We start from the raw sequence: 18,151 nt of genomic DNA, 5'->3' as shown, positions 1-18,151 counted from the left end.
TTCTTTCACACTCTCTATTAACAACTCCTACTCACAACACATTTAGAATTATAGCATGAGGAGTTTTCAGTCTGGCGACCGTAGATTCTAGCTGTATGTGAGGATTCTAGGCACTCTCCCCAGACCTCAACCACTCTTTGCAAAGACAACAATGGTTTATTATCTTCTGGAAGCCTAGTGATCCATGTGTGCCTGCAAACAGCATTTACCATAGGTAATATAAACCCAGAGGCTTTAGTCCTCCATTTGCAGACTATTAATTTCATGTTTTAATATGAATAATCATCAGGACTGTAGTCTGAACATGATTAATTATTTCTCTTCTCTCATCCCTGACATCTTGGCTTAAAGTTGTTTTCACCTTCTCTTCTGGCCTGTCTCTTTTCCTTCTTTTTTCTCCCCTCCTCAGCACTCTTCGGGCCAGATTATGATCTCAGTCAGCATCATGCTGTCACTTAGATAAGAAGCTGGCGAGGTGCCTCCACTTTTCTCTCCTCCGCTTGATGATCTGTCTCTCTTTTTTAAAACTGTCTTCATTGTAGCTTACACAGTGGGAGGTGTATTTTTCAGGTATCCTTGACTACCGCTCAAGCGCACACATTCCCCAATTGCTGACCTGCTCGATCAATTCCTACCGTGCGATATACCATGTTGAAAATTAAAGAGGGTGGCCAATCATCATCAACTGTATGAAATGTTGACACATCAAAGATGAGCAGGCATCCTTTAGCCACCTGTCTGGGGCTTATACTATGCTAGAAGTTGATGTGATTGGTTGCTTATAGAAGCATGGACACCTGTCAGAAGGAGAGAATGACAAAATACAGTGAAAAATAGACACCAGATTGATCTTCTCAGCAATGCTACTTCTTTGCCAAATGGGCATGCTATTGCAGATACACTAAGCTTGGTGGTGGGTCCACTAGAAGATTTTAATGCAAATAATGATAATAATCCCCAAACAAAATGAGTACAATGGGAGGGATCTGCAGCAATAGTCCTGCTGTTATAAATGCAATTGATCCATCAGCTGACTTGCCTTTGAATTTGTTTTTGTCCTTAAATATGCACATTATGGACATATAATCACATAGCCTAATTCAAGCATTGCATGCACAAATGCTATTGGTGTCATGTAATCACTGAAAGAAAAATCAGTAGCCTTCTCACTCAGCTACGAACTCCCTGAGGCAAGTACATGTCAGACTGCAGATGGAAGATGACATCTCTGAATCCTTTCTCCTTGCACACAGAAAGCTAACATGGCTATGTTTATCTCCTTAGCATACAAAAAAGTGTGAACTTTTAAAAAATAAATTGGGCTGTTATGAACCCTTTTCATGCATTCACAATTGGTACAATCACAGAAAGGCTGTAACAGGTGCATTTTCTGGACACATAGATCAGTCCTAGGCAAAGCATGAGTATAAAGACAAATGACCTGACATAAACCCCTAGAGGAGCACAATGACTATTGGAGAGATGAAGAGAGAGGCAACACAAACAAGAAAAAATCCTGTTCCAAGCAGGAATTACCAGGCCTTGAGAATGTTACTTTTTTGAACTGCAACCCCCAGAACTCCCCAGTCAGCACAGCTATGTTGGCATTACTCTATTTAGAAATGAGAGATACAGGTTGAAATCATCTGAAATGCTTAGTACCAGAAGTGTTTTGGATTTTGGAATATTTGCACATGCATGCGCATGCACACACACACACGCACACACATATAAAATGGGGTATCTTGGAGATGGGACCCAAGTCCAACCATGAAATCACTTTATATTTTACACATAGCCTGAAGATAATTTTATATACAATATTTTAAATAATTTTGTACATGAAATAACGTTTGTGTACATTGAACCATCAGAAAGCAAAGGTGTTATTATCTCAGCCAGCTATATGGATTTTGGAATATTATGGATTTCACAATTCCAAATAAGAAGACTTAACCTGTAAACACATTTAGAAATGTTATTTTCATTGTACTTTCCATGGGGAAAAGCATGATGCCTGATTTACATTACTTTGGAGATTATCGCATCTCCTAAATGACCCTGCTTACTTCTCCCAAATTGGACACAAATTTGGGATGCGGCCAGGTCCTATCTCATGGCTTTTGAAGCTAAAAATGCCATCTAGGTACAGCCTGGCTTCAATGCGGATCCAAAAACACACTCCGGCTGCTATTTTTCTAAATTGGAAATAACCAGTAAAGTATATAGATTACCGCTTGAAAACTCTTGAAAATAAAAAGGAGAACATTTCTCCACCAACTCCTGGTGTATATATTTTTGATATGAATTTTTGAAATCAAACCCAACTCTAGTTGATAATTTTATTTATGGAATCCCACAAATTTCTGAAGGATACTATCAATATGTAAATCAAATAACAATGACTGAAGAATTACATTCAGTAATTAAAAAAATTAAAGTGCAAAGACACCATGAATGGATAGTTTTAGAGGTGGGTTTTACAAAATATTCAAAAATATATTGAATTTTATTTCCTAAGCTTTATTTTGGTGACTTGGAGCTTTATTTACAAAAGGAGGTGACACAGGAATGGCATCAGTGAAGGCAATGCGGGTGCTATAAATTTTTCCCTTTTGTTCAAAGTCATTGGGCTTCATTTTAAGAACAGCTAGTGATTTGGCCTCTAGGGGCTCATTCCCACTACAAAATAACCCGGTGTGGAAACCGGGTTAGTTTGGTGATCAAATCTCTCCTGGGCCATTTACTCCTCTTTGTCGTTCACACTGATTGGGGGCGGGTAAGAGGAAGAATAGCTGCAATGGCGTGATGACAATGACAGGAAGGGGGTAGGAAGAAGAAGAAGAGGAAAGAAAAAGCAAACTCCTTCTGAACAAACCTTGCCAAGAAAACCCACGACAGATACACACTACGTTGGAAATGATTTGAAGACACACAACAGCAACAACAATAGAGGAGGGGCTGTGGCATGGCAAGAGGGCTTGTGCCCCGGCGGCCCCTCCTCCATCTCTTCCTGTTGGGCTGCCCTCTGGTGCGCCACTTGCCTCGCCACTGCTCGCTGGAACCTTCCAGGGGACCCTCTCCATCCATGGCAGTGGTGGCAGAACTCCATCTCCCTCTCCTCCTCATTGCCCTCCTGGCTCTCTTGCAAGCTGGCCTGGGGCCTCCTTGCCTCAGCCTTGCTTTGGCCAGGGACGTAGCTAGGAATTTATGATGAAGGGGTCCAGATTAAGTGCCACCATTATAATGGGGCTTGGGTGCGGCGGCGCAGGAGCACACACCATTCATTTTTCTAATGGAAGGGAAGGTCCGGACCCCAAGACCCCCCCTTGGCTACGTCCCTGCTTTGGCCCCAGAGAGCACATCGGGAAATGAAGAGGAGGAGGAAGGAGGAAGGCAGTGAGCCAGCTGAGTGGCCCTGATTCCTTTGAGGGGGCTGCTGGACTAGAGAAGTCCCGCACCCGGCTCAATCCCTCCAGACTGCTGCCTTCCACAACTAAAACGACCCCAAAGCTGGGTCACTGAAAGTGGGTCCCTGCTCTGCCAGGGCTTGTGAGGCCAAGGAAGCCCAACTCACCACCCTCAACTTCAGGTGAGATGCGAATCAGATCCCTCTTTCCCCTTGTTAGAACACTCCTCTGAATCGATTTTTTAACAAAAGTATCTTCAAAAAACTTGTGTCTGAAAAAGTTTTTTTTTTAAATAGTCTCACTTTAACACAACTCCAACTGAACGCAGTCAGGTCTGAAACAGCTCCCAGTGTGAACAACACACATATAAATCGAATCATACCCTAGTGGGAATGAGCCCCTAGGTGGATCTAAATGGACACTTTACAACAGTGCCTTTAGGGTAGGGGGCACCTCTAAGTTCAGGCCTACTTGTAAATGCCATTTGTTGTCTCATTTGATATGCATCAAAGCATATTCAAAGATCTGGAATATCAAGTGTTTTGGTTGCTTATATATCACTTTTGTGTTCAGTGTAAGGTTACTACAACTGTGCATGAAGTCCAAAAGGAATTTTTGCCATTTTCTTGTGTGATCATCTGAGAAATGTGTTGGCAATGCTTACAAGTTATTTTAGGAACTAGTTTAATTTCTACAATCTTTCCCCTCCTACCATGAGAGATTTAGAGTGTTCTGCTTACTGAGTATACATTTTCTCTATAGGGGGTGGGGGATTTGCAGTTTAAATTTATGTTTGTTTTTAAAAAATTGTATTTGAACTTCTAAATATTTAATTTTATACCCAGCCATTGTATTTGAAGAGTTGGACAATTTTATTTGTTTTTCTTTTGACATATTCAAACATAGCACTGTTGATTTTTGTGTAGTTAAGCACAAGCCTCGACACGGTGTCAAATTACTTAATATAGGAGGAAGAAACACAGAGTAAATGTTGTTGTTGGTTGTTCTATCTGTTGCTGTAATTGTTGCTTTAAAAAAAACAGACAATGGCAGGTTACAGACCGCCATATAGTATGCGCTCCGCGCGTACTAGGGTTAGGAAGGGCCATACTAGGGTTAGGAAAGGTCTTACCTTCCTCACGGCCCTTCTTCCTAGTACGCGCGGAGCGCGTCCTTAATGGCAGCGCCCATCCACATGGGCGCTGCCATTGTTACGTCGTGGTTACACAGCGTCCAGACATGTCGCGGCGGAAGTGATGCCGCGAAAGCGCACCTTGCGCTTTGCGGCGCCACTTCCGGGGACCAGGAAGGAGCACGATTTCCGTGTTCCTTCCTTGGAGTGTTAGGGAGCTGCGCGGTTTGGCCACTGCGGCTCCTGGATGCTGCAAATGGCGGCGGAGGGAGACCTGCCGCCGGAGGGTGGTCTGTAACCCGCCTTTGGCAGGTTACACACTGCCATTTCGGACGTCCCCTACTGCTATTACGGACTCTGTCCCTAACAAATGGCGGTGGCCGTTCCACACGGCCGCCGCCATTTCGACGTCTTGGACGCATAGCATCCAGACGTGTCACGGCGGAAGTGACGCTGCGAAGGTGCGGCTTGTGCTTTGCGGCGCCACTTCCGGGGCCCAGGAAGGAGCACGATTTCCATGCTCCTTCCTCGGAATGTCCGGGAGCCGTGCGGTTTGGCCGCTGCAAGCGGCGGCGGAGGGAGACCGGCGGTCTGTTACGCGCCCATATTTCTCTTTTCACAGAGTATTCAGTGGCAATTGCCAGCATGAGCAGTATCTTTTTATTCCTTTCAATGTGTGCATTGTGCTTCTTAGTTATGCTCAACAAGGAGGACATTATGAAATTCTTCCTGGACAAAAGGATGAAATGTAGGACATGTCGTAGATCTGGTGGGAATGCAGGAGAGGGTCTTCTTAGTGGCAGTTCTCTGTCTCTAGAACTCCCCAGAGATGTTAGAAAAGCACCTTCCTTGCTGTCTTTCTGTAGGCATGTTAAGACCTTTTTTTATTTCAGAAGGTCTTTGAAGAATGACTTTTTAAGAGGAGTGGGTCTTGCAGAAATGTGCTGTCCTATCTATTTTTATTTATTGTTCTCAATAGAAATCATATTCAACAGGTTTTAATTTTATGAGTAGTTTGGTAATATTTTTCGTATTTTAAAAAAGCAATGTTTCCTTTAACAATCTGAGTATTTCTGTTTAATTCATGGGGTCACCATGAGTTGGCAGGTGACTTGAAGGAGCATACACACACATTCCCTTCAAAAGTACACTTCTTGTGGTGGAAAGAAGTTTGGAATGCATTTCTCTGTATCTTTTTGATCATCCATGTTAGCTAACTAAATCCACCAGTCAATTAACTATCAGTATACTTCTAGCGTGTTGTAGTGGTTTGAATGTTGGACTAGGACACTGGGAGATCAGGGTTCAAATCCTGGCTTGGCCATGGAAACCCACTGGGTGACCCTGGGCAAGTCACACTCTCTCAGCTTCAGAGGATGGCAATGGCAAAACCACTCTGAAGAAACTTGCCAAGAAAACCCCTTAGGGTCACCATAAGTCGGAAATGACTTGAAGGCACACAACAACAACAATACCTCCTAATGAACTGTGTTAAGTTTTTAATAGCACCAATACAATTGGTATTTTAAAGGCAAATTTTAAACTGAAAATTTCAAAGTTATTTTCTGCAAGCTAATTCTTCTTCCACTGGGGAAAAAGAAGAAGAAGACTCCTTCCCTACCCCAATCTAAGAAAAGGCAGTTGACTGAAATGGGAAAGCAGCACTACCACACCCTCTCTCTTCCCATCCTCTTGCAGCCTCGTGAGGTTGCTTTTTATTAAAACAAAAGATTGGGAGAATGTTACAAGTCCCTAATGCTTAGGTGAGTATACCTGGAAATTGCAGAAGGAGGATGATGAGCTTAAAAACAGGAATTATGGACAATGGAAACAGCATGCAAGTTTCTTCAGCACTTGTTTGCCATTGCCATCCTCTGAGGCTTAGAGAGTGTGAGTTGACCAAGATCACCCAGTGGATTTTCCTTTTGTTAACCTCAGTACATACTACAGTCATAATTTTGTGCCACCATAGCCACTTCATTAGCAGGCAAAAGCCCAGCAGAGAGTGTGTGTACATGCCTCCTTTTTAAAAAGAATCAATCCTCAAGCAATCTGAAACAAACGGGCATACTGTGCTGGGCTTTGCCAGATCACCAGTCATTTTCAGTTCCTTCAGACCTATCAGTGAAATTTACTTTGAAGATGCAAAAGCCAGACCTGAGTGTCCCTAGTAGCAGCTGATTGTGATAAAGATCTAGACTTTTCTTCCATATATGAAGCATGTAGACTGCAGGAGGGTTACTAAAATACCAGAGGATTGTCTCATACTTGATCTCCTATCTTGCAAACCTTAAGTGTTCCTGAAATCAGCAAGATAAAGGTTTACAACTTTGCTCTTACAATCATGCTCCCAACCTAACCATCTGCCCAGATTGTCTTTTTCAGCCCTCTATATTTTTGCTCTGAACTAAGTGTAGCTTTCTGGATAATGACTACATTGTAAGGTGCTCTGTGCTCCGGTCCATTCTGTACATGCCCTAATATTAGGATATGGGCAGTAACTATGACATATGCTACCCAAATCCAATCAGTTATCTGTATAGTTTTCTAAGAAGAGCTCTTATGACTGAGTGTAACAATTAGAAATACAATTCTGAAATAATCGTAGACTGCTGTCACACAGGATAATTAATACAGCTTGACTGTGCTTTAACTGTCATAGCTCCACATAGCCTGCATACAAACCACATGGTATTCCTCCTCCACTATTTGGTGGGGCCACAGCCCTGTAACTATAAAAATAACTTTAAAAAATATGCTGCAAAAGGATGTTATCCCTCATTACTTTACTTTCCATTATGTTACTGGTAAGAGAGCCAGTGTGGCATAGCGGTTTGAGCATTGGACTACAGCTCTGGAAACCAGGGTTCATTTTCCTGCTGAGCAATGAAACCCACTGGGTGGCCTTGGGCAAGTCATACCCTCTTAACCTCTGGGGAAGACAATGGCAAACCTCCTCTGAATAAATCTTGCCAAGAAAACAGCATGATTGGTTTCGTTAGGGTCACCATAAGTTGAAAACAACTTGAAGGCACACAAGAACAACAACAACAACAACAACAACAACAACAACATATTTATACTTCTGTTATTATGGGGAATGGAATTAACTATAAATAGCTAGTTATTTGTAACACTTTCAAGCTTTGAATGAATCTGTACAAGAGTGGAACTCACAAACAGTGCGTTTTCTCTTCAGAGCCCAGGGTAAACATGGAGTGCATGTTTTTTGTTTCCGGACAGTATACAGATCCTTGGAGAGAAATATGATACCATACCTCTCAGTATGTTCAGAGCTTGGGAAGATATTGTTTTGGACTATAGCTCCTCAAATCCTCCAGCAGGCATGGACAAGCTTGGCTATGGTGAAGAATTCGGGCTTTAATAGAAGTTATGGGTCATTGTATCAGTGCTGCAGCCCTTAGTCATGTTAGTTAAGTAAAACCTCCAAGTAGAGAGTTAGAATACTTTTGAATATCACACATTGAGGATGAACAATGTAAGAAGCAACCACAGTCTTCAAGTCCTGTTTACACCTTTCATAGGTATCTGGCAGATTACATCTGGAAACAAAAGGCTGGTTTAGATGGGGTTGGTCTGATCCACTCAGCCAGTCCTTTCTTGTCTTCCATGCTCTATACTCCAGAATTAGTCATTCTTTAATCCATTTACCATCACTCAAGCCACTAAGCAATCTCCATTCATAATCTTAAACCCATAACCAACATTTATTAAAAATAAAATAGGACCTACTACAAATGCTGCAGTGTGGCCAGTCAAAACATTTACAATATTTATTATGTCCCCAACAGACATTTAACATTTTGTGAACAATGAACATGTACAGTTTTCACAGAGTCATTTTTGTTCCTATCCTTTCCCCCTCCCCCTTTTAAAAAGGAAAATCTTGGCATTCTCCCAAGCCTGCTGATATATCTCTTGGATGTGGTTAGTGCTGTTTTGGCTAAATAAGGACTGGCACTGGGATAATGAGTTACCTATTAGGATATAATATAATATAAAATATAATATAATCAAAAACCCTCCATAATCTGCACAATATCTTTATTATGCCAATTAGAAAGCATAAAAACATTTTCAAGCTTTCAGGCTTTCTCAGAAAAAAAAACTGTTATATTTCTCAACTAGATTAAGATTTGATGTCAACACAGTTTTATTATTCCTTCACTTTTACAGCACATACTTTCAACTCTGTCAAAATCATGTCTAGTCCTCTCCCTTCCAACATAGACATTTCTCATGCTGATTTTCTGATGTCTACAAATAGCTATGAAATAAGCATGGAGCAATCAGGCTAGAATGAATTTGCTCTGGAAGAATCAAGAGTGAATACAGGCAATCTCTTGCAACTAATAACATGACTGGCCATGTCCAGCCTGTTACATGGCAACAATTCAGAAATCACGGATTTGGTTGGAACATTTTTTAAAGCACAATAGTGGGCCACAAGTCTGAGAGTCTAGTCTACTGAGAATGTGTACAGTATATCCTAGCTCATATTTGCTTTGAAGCAGAGCTGCAGCAGAGGAGGATCAAAATGAGCATTGTCCCCAAATAAGAACACTCCCTTTCTGAAATTTTCATTCAGTTCTTAAATATCCAGCATTGTAGTAACTTAAAATGTCACTTGAGGATTATGAAATACAGTTTAGGCATCCAGTGAAAAGCAGAAGGCAAAGTTACTAAAGGAATGCACACACAATGCATGTGGGAGTTCTAGGTATAACCATTTTCATCGTCTCCTTTTCTGCAATTCTGGAAATTTGGGACAAAAGGAAAATTTCATTGTGGGGCAGAATTCTTGGGGGGAAGGCAGTGCCTTAATTTCCTTACTTCCTCGTAACTACATCCCTGCTTTGAAATGTCAAATTAATTTGAAATTTAATTTGTTTTAAAATTATCTATGTCCATGCAAAGTGATTTAGTTTCCAAATGCTTTTTATCTAAGGTACAAAACACACTGCAGAAATAACCCAGTTTCAGACCGCTTTAACTGCCCTGGGTTAGTGCTAGGGAATTCTGATAACTATAGTTTTGTGAGATATTTAGCCTTCTCTGTTAGAGTACTCTGTGGCCACAATAAACTACAATCCCCAGGATTCCCTAGCACTGAGCCAGAACAGTTAAGTAGTCTCAAACTGGAATGTTTCTGCAGTGTGTTTTGGACCATACTCAGACTTCTTTCTGTAATCAAGACACAAGTGTTGATTTTAGGGCCGCACATCTTATGCCCATGGGCCATATGGGGCCCAACAGCACATTTTATGCAGCCTGCACAGGGCAATCTCAGGCTTCTGCTGATCCTTTCTTCTCTTCAGAGCCCAGGATAAACATGGAGTGCAACAACACAGGAGCACACTCATCCAGCAGTGTTGCTTTGGTAGGGTCATTCCTCATATTTATAGGGCACTGAAAAGCAACAGGCCCCTCCTTAGCGCCTACCATTAAAATCGTCCTTAAGGGTTTGTTCAGATTGCTCATCTTTGCACTGACAGATCATCAAGACAGTACCTCTTTTCATCACTGTTGGCCCAACTTGTAAAAATCCAGCTCTTTCTAAGCAGCACATGACAATCTAAAGTATTCTTCATGTTAGGTGAGTAGCTTTACTTTCATCTTTAGATAATAAGATCAACCAGCACAGGAGTAATTTATCCCGTCCATTGTATTTTACAATTTTGCATATTTAATTTATATCTTCAGAGGGATTGTGCCTTGTCACTGTCGTTTTTGTGGTCGGAATACTTATTGCTTCTGTCCATTCCTGTGCAATATTTTATGCAGGAGGAATGTCTCTGTGCAGACACAAAACCAATGGACCCTATCCCCTGGCCCCAATTGAAGGATTGAGGGATTGAAAATATACTTCTTCAGAGAGAAGCTCTGGCTGTAGCAGCCTTGCCCTGACTTCAACACAGCCATTCACGTTCCCACTGTCCTCTAACCCTCAAACAAAATCAGCTCACAGTATGATTTATAGCTTACAAAAGTAATCAGTGCTTTGACTCTGGCATCAGGTGAACATTTTATTTTGCCTGAGAGATTAATTTCATATTCGCTCCCTTTCCCGTATCCTTCTGATGGAAAGAATTGGTCATTTGGTTTGATTTCTGCCAGGTTCAAGGCCAGTCCAGGCAAGCTATCTTACATGAGAGCTTACTCCTTAGGTATGTTCTGTTTACTCTGCAGCAGATATAAAGGGCAGAGGCACTGCAGATTCACCTTGGAGGTTAAAAGGGTCACTTGCATAAGGCTGTGGGGGACAGAAAAATTCAAAAATTAGATTTTTCATTTATGCTCTGCTCCGTCCTGAGCAAACTCTTCAGACTTTGCATTGTGACTGATGAGCATTGGGGGGGGGGGGTTCAGAGAAATGTGCATCATTTGATTTAAACACAGTCCCATTTTATTTATTTATTTATTTGTTTGTTTTTATTTACATATTTCTTCCTCACACTTTATCAAAAATATCTTGGGCACCCTACAAATAGAACTAAAACAAAAAGGTTGAAGCAGTCCATAGTTTTTTTGTGGGTTTTTTGGGCTATGTGGCCATGTTCTAGAAGAGTTTCTTCCTAACATTTCGCCAGCATCTGTGGCTGGCATTTTCAGAGAATGCTTGCCTGGAAAGGACTTGGGTATATATACTGTGTGACCTGGAAATCAAGCAGACACTAATCCTCTTTTGCAGACCCTCCCACCCTGAGGCCTGCCATTAGCAACAGAACAATACACATGCAAATCACTCCTGCCTTTCCAACTTTAAAGGCGCTAGCTATGACATTTGACCCCTATCCCCCAATGGATATCTGCCTTGAAATTCAGAATAAAAACAGGAGAAGATTCAACACCCCACTGACAAAGAAACCACCAGCTGCCACTGATTGTTTCACTAAATTTCCTCTTAACTGTGCCCTTATTTTGAGATAATCTGCTTCCAGACAGTAATCTTGTTATCCTACAACTTGCTTCTCAGTGGAATAACAATAGATCCAAAGTAGCACAAACACAGAAACATATAACCAGTGTCATCACTATTGCAGCATGTATCTGAGGAAGTAGGCTGCAATCCATTTGAGCTCATGACAAATATAATGTGTTAGACTGTAGGCTGCCACAAAACTCTTCTGTTAGTTTTTACTGAAGAGAATCCCTGTTACACATGTGCAGAACTACAAGAGGGGCAAAAGGACAGGCCCACACTTGTCCATAGCAAACTGAAGACCTTTTGCTGACTGAGGGGGAGTGCCAAGTGGGCTTTCCATCTATGTCAGTGTGGATAGTACCCAAAGCCACTCAGCTTATTTGGGCACAAATAAGGCAAGAAGTTTCGTAAGCACTGCCACAAACTGGTAGCAAAAACACAACAAAAGCCCATGTAAACAAATAGCAATTACTGTTTGTTACCATTTCACAAGATGCCAAACCAGTTGCACTAAGCACCTGTCCCAGTCTACTCAACCTTGTTCTTCCCCCCAGCTGTAAATATAAGTAGGTTTTAAATAATCAACTTTAGGGTTTATGAAGCACTTAAAATAAACAGATTGCCTCACATACATTTCTCAGCAAGCTTATCACAACTCTAGCAAGCCAGGATGGCTTATAGAAAACTACAATTAATTTCAGCCCCCCCCCCCCAATATTTCTCTGGATAAGCAAAATGTTCAAGAAGTTTGCATTTGGTGGGGGGAAGGAATTGCAGTAATTTTCCAGCCCCAAACCTGTTGAATGGGCTACAGAAATAATCCACTTTGAGACCACTTTAATTGTCCTAGGGAGTCCTGGGAACTGTAGTTTGTTGTGGCACCAGCGCTCTCTGAGAGGAAGCTAGGTGTCTCGCAAAACTACAGTTCCTGGAATTCCCTAGCACTGAGCCAGGGCAGTTAGAGCGGTTTCAAACTGGATTATTTCTGCAGTATGTTTTGGACCAGTGATGGTATCACACAGGTGTTCCAGAGGAAGTTCCAAATGTAGCTCCAAGCAAGAGAGAAAGATCAAACTTTTTAGGGAACAAGTAGACCTGGTGAGACAACAACACAGTGTACTGGCTTGAGTTTTGGGCTCGGACTCTCAATGATAATGGAAATCAGCTGGGTGGCCTTGGGCAAGTCACACACTCTCACACTCAGAGGAAGGCAAGAAATCACGCCAAGAAAACTAGGGTTGTCATACACTGGAGTCAACTTGAATGCGCATAACAACAACACAATTGTAGAGCTGGGGGAATGAAGAAGACAGGCAGGGAATTACTGGATTTAAATGTGTGGAGAGGCAAGGCCATGGGGGATTTGAAGGCAGGGTCCAAGAATTTATGGAGGATCCTAGGAGCAGCTGGCATCAAATAGGGCTAACACTGCAATAACTAAGCAGATTTTAATTTATTCACACTAGGGAACAGTGGTTTTCATTTGGATTAAGAGAGGTGCAGGGACATATTTTGGTGTGTTTTTCTGGGAGACTGTAGCTCGCTTAAGGACATTTATGGAATCTGTGGCTGAGACACAGTATGAATTAAGAGCTTTCTGGGTTGTAGCTTAACTTTTCTTTCTCTGGGAATGCAGACAGTTACTTCAGCATAAAGTCAAACTCCAGTTTCAAACTGTCTTGTCAGTTTGGTGAAAAAGGTGTTTGACTTTTAACACTGTCCCAAGAACAGCAACATATAGCCCATCTGTGTGGAGAAGGATCAGATGCATGTTGTATTGGGCATGCTGTCCACGCAAAGCATTATTTGGATTTTCCACTTCAAGTGGAATTTGTATTAGTCCTGTTTTGCTGACACACTGATTCTGGGAAGGTTGAAATGCCACTCGGAATGTCCAGGGATTAATGATTGCCAGCTCGCCCCTTTCACAGTCCCTTCAGTAAAAGGTTTCTATGGCACCCCAAACAGCATTTCTCTACTCACTGGCACAGATGACAGAGCTCAGTTGCCTCACTGCCATAAATCAGTCAATTATAGCACTCTCTCTCTCTCTCTCTGTGCATATGTGTTGTGTGCCTTCAAACTGTTTCCAACTTATGGCAACCCTAAGGCAAAGCCTTTCCCTGAGGCTGAGAGAATGTGACTTGGCCAAAGTCACCCAGTGGTTTTCATGGCTGAGCTGGGGATCAAACCCTAGTCTCCAGAGTAGTTCAACACTCAAACCACTATGCCATGTGGCTCTTTTATAGCACTGTAAGCTATTTGAACAATTTGGGTTACATGGCCACATTTATACAATTCCATCCCTCTGTGGCCTATTGTCCAGGTGACAGATTCTCCAAAACATCTTAGGCTTCTGCCTGCTCTTTCAACTTGCTGTACGACATTGCCATGGAGTCCCTTTGCAAAGCCAAACTGGAAGATCACTCTATTAAGATGACCATGGCATTCATTATTCTAGCTAGAGGGAAATCTATCTTGGATACTACACTTCTGGGAGTGATTGACAGAGATGGAATTTTATGAGCTAGGTAAACACAGCAGGCAGGATGTAATAGGCCTGCTGATTTCTAGCCTTGCCGAGCAATTCTTATTGATGCTGCACTGAAGGTAGGATTTGGTTAATGACAGACCGTCATCATGCAAAGGCATGATTGTATGCCCACCCATTTTTGTCACATTAGTTGCATCAAGGGACCCCAGGAAGGGGGAAATGTCAACTTCCTAGTTACTCAAACTGGCTCATCATGATCAGAGGCAGTTCTAAAGAGTTTTAGAAATGTGAGCAATGAGAAATGTACCAAATGACACCACTTACTTTCGCTAGCCCTAAGCACTGGTTTTACCTTCAACCTGCCTCCTGAAACCTTTGCAGGCTCTTTAGCATAGAAATTGCATTCCCAAGATAGCTTTCAGTGCTGTTCTCAATCTCAGCCTCTCTCTTTTTCAGAGTATGCTTAGCAAACATCAGGAGATGGCTCTTGGTGCCATGACTTCATTAGCAGGCACTTGGAAGTTGAAAGGGTGACTGATGGGCAGCCAGATCGCCAATGTTCTTGGCCCTCCCATCTGTTACAAAGCGAAGAAGTACAATAACATTAAAAATCCATTTAAAAAGTGATACCTTTATTAGAACAACCAAAATGCACAATATATATGTTGCCTACTTTTGAAGCTCCACTGGCTTCTTCGTCAGGAAAAGGTGTTAAATCTCCCATTACCCACATGGCCAGAAGAAGGAAGGGTTTGCCTGCATGAATACCCTCCATACCATCTGAACTGAGAACAACTACAGCTTCTGGACAAAATGCAGGCTTGTGACTAATATATTTTCCCCTTTCTGTACAATTTTTAACATCTTTGCCTAATGAAGAAGCCAGTGGAACTTCGAAAGCTTGCAACATGTATACTTTGCATTTTGGTTGGCCCAATTAAAATATCACAGTTTTGTGAATTTGGGATATTTATTGTACTTTGCAATATGGCCTACACAAGTTTTGAAAGCTTGCGACATATACACTTGTCCCTTCATATTCGCTAGGGTAGGGGCACACAACCCCCGTGAATATGGAAAACTGCCAATAACAAAAACAGCATGTTTTTACCTGAAAGGACACCTCTCTAGGAATCTCTAGGTCCTCCAGTGCAACTCTGTGGTCAGCGTCCAACAGAGACTGACCATAGAACTGCACTGGAGGAGCTACAAAGGCCTGGTAGAGTATTCTCTCTACAAGTCTCTAGGTCTTTCAGTGCATCTTTTAGTTAAAGCTGACCATAGATTTGTGCTGGAAGACCTAGATATTCCTAGAGAGAACATATTAATCAAATCTGTAAATAATCAAACCTGCATTTTTTTTTTAAGCATGGCTCTATCAAATCAAACTTTATTGCTTTTGACCAAAGGTCATTGCACAGCACAACAATATAACAATACATACAACAATATAAGAATATAAAAATACATGGAAATTATATCTAAAATGCAGGTATCTCGTATCTAGTATAGAATTTCTAAACAAACAAGCAACAATTGTCATTATGCATTAAAATTTTGTCAAATATAGTCATCACCTTTACAGTTTATGGCTATCCCTGTTATATACTTATTCCTGATTTTTTTAGCTGCTAAGGCAAACAAAGCTACTTTCCAGGTTACATATTTATTCAGGTCCAATAGAAGATAAAAAATCATGTCCTGTGGATTTTGACTGGGACTGGTTTCTATTATAGGTGTAATAAACCTTTCTCTTGGTTCTTGGTAGAGAGGACAAAATAACATGTAATGAACAAGGTCCTCTACCTCTTGACAACCATATATACAAGTATGTTCTTTTGAAGGAATACCTCTGTCTTCTGCAAGTATCTGCAAATATCAGAACCACAAATATGGAAGGATGTGCGTATATTGTGCATTTTGGGTTGGCATTGTGAAGTCAAAGGCTTTCATGGCTGGCATCTATAGTTTTTTTTGTGGGTTTTCCGGGCTATGTGGCCATGTTCTAGAAGCGTTTCTTCCTGATGTTTTGTCAGCATCTGTGGCTGGCATCTTCAGAGTTTTGTGGATTTTGGATATTATTGCGCTTGGAATATGGCCTACCTGGCTACCCCTGGATACGTTCAAAGGGAAGAAGGTCCAGGTACCCAGGCAGATCAGAAAGGAACCAAGACACCCTCCATGCTTTGCCCCCCCCCACGCACCACCTAAAGCCAAACCTCCCGCTGCTGTTGCACCTGCTTTTTAAAAGGGACCCAAGAGCTGCTAGCATTCATCTCCTTGTCCCGCATCGTCCTCACCTACCTGCTCCCTCTGCTCACTTGCAGCCTTGCACAGGCTTTCATCCCAGCACCTTTTCCACTTGACCCCCCTCCGTCCTGCAACTAGTTCCCCTCCCATCCTCCTCTCCAAAAGATGAGATTCTCCAAACAACCCCTGGAACATATCCATGACATTAGTCATGATGCCACAGCAGTGGGGTCCCTAGGGTTGGTCTCACGGTGTTCCCCTGTCCCAGTGACCCCATTGACCCTACTCCCGTAATTAGCATTTTGTACTCGTAAACTGCAATTTCCTTATATCACTGAAGGCAATGGCAATAGCTGTGACATAAACATCCAGCAAAATTAAAAGTACATTGAGCCCTTGTTATCTGCTGGGGCTTGGCTCCAGGACCGCCTGTGGCTACCAAAATCCGTGGACGCTCAAGTCCCATTGTATACAGTGGCATAATAAAATGATGTCCCTTATCTAAAATGGAAAAATCAAGGTTTGCTGTTAAGAATTATGTAATTTTTTTTTTTTTAAAAAAGTGGCACATGCTTGAATCTCTGGATACTGAGGGCCAACTAACATGATGGATTCCAAGGAAACATCTTCTTTGAATTGCAAATGGACATTAAATTTCCTTGACTTTGAAAATCTCCCAGTGACCGCAAGGCCAAAGGGGGAGATGCCAGCCTGCAGATAGCCCTCTTGCCATCTGAACTGAGACCAGAAACAGAAAATGCAGGCCTGTGACTAACATCTTTAATTCCTTTTCCTCCTGTTTGCCTGATGAAGAAAAGGCCAGTGTGACTTTGAAAGCTTGCAACAGGTAATTGTGCATTTTGGTTGGTCCCATAAAGGTATCATCATCATCATCATCATCATCATATATTTATTTGTATTTGTATGTATCCCGCCTCCCCCTTTTGAGGATCATGGTTTGGATGTTACTGGGTTTGCTATATGGCCAACCCGGCTACCCTAGGTGTTTGTTTCGTATATCTTTAAATTAGTCTTACACACAGCCTACATATATTTATGTGTATGTAGTTTCCTGTGGTTGAAGTGAACATTTGGCAAGATGTGGTGCTTTCTTGAGAAAAAAATGTTTTGTAAAAAGGAGAAATTTATGTGTATATATATATATATATATATATCCCTCCCACTGAATACCTATGGCCTGTTCCAGACTGCCAAAATAAAGCTGCTTCAGGTCTCTTTGGAGGTATGCTGTTTAAATGATGCATGCATCCTAAGAATCCGGAAGCGGCACCAAAGCTGCACTCCAGTGCTTAGGAATGGAGTGTGGCTTTGGTGCAACCTCCAGACTCTTAGGACCCATGCATCATTTAAATAGCATACCTCCAAAGAGACCCGAAGCAGCTTTATTTGGGCAGTCTGTAACAGACCATTGAGACCACCTCTTCCATTGATCTCCAGAGTTTTAAAGTGACGCAGGCGAATGCCACAGTCTGTTCCTGCCCAAAAGGCATCTGTTTGGGGAGCAGTGGTATCAACCGCTCCCCCCCTTTTTGAGTGCCACCTGGTACAGTCCAGTCCACAGCCCTCTAGTGACCTCCCCTCCCTCCTGGGGAGTGAAACAGCGAGCCAGAATTGAAGCAGCGACACTCTTCAGCAAACGGACGCACGGATAGACGCGCGCGCGCGCGCACACACACATCTATCAGTCTACGCATGCGCGCGAGCAGGCCCCCTCCGTCCCTCTCCTTTTCTCGTCTGCCCAACTCTCTCTCTCTCTCTCTCTCTACCACCCTTGCAACAAGGCGCGGCCCCGCCTCTTCGTTTTGACTGACAGTTGTCCTTGTCCAATCCTTCCTCCCGTTTCGGGTTTTGGGGGCGGGAGCTACGGCTCAGCCCCCTCCAATCGGAACTTGTTTTTT

Source organism: Sceloporus undulatus, chromosome 2, assembly GCF_019175285.1.
Source record: "Sceloporus undulatus isolate JIND9_A2432 ecotype Alabama chromosome 2, SceUnd_v1.1, whole genome shotgun sequence".
Taxonomy (NCBI): Eukaryota; Metazoa; Chordata; class Lepidosauria; order Squamata; family Phrynosomatidae; genus Sceloporus; species Sceloporus undulatus.
The sequence above is the reverse complement of the archived record's forward strand: the minus strand, read 5'-3'. Positions refer to the sequence as shown.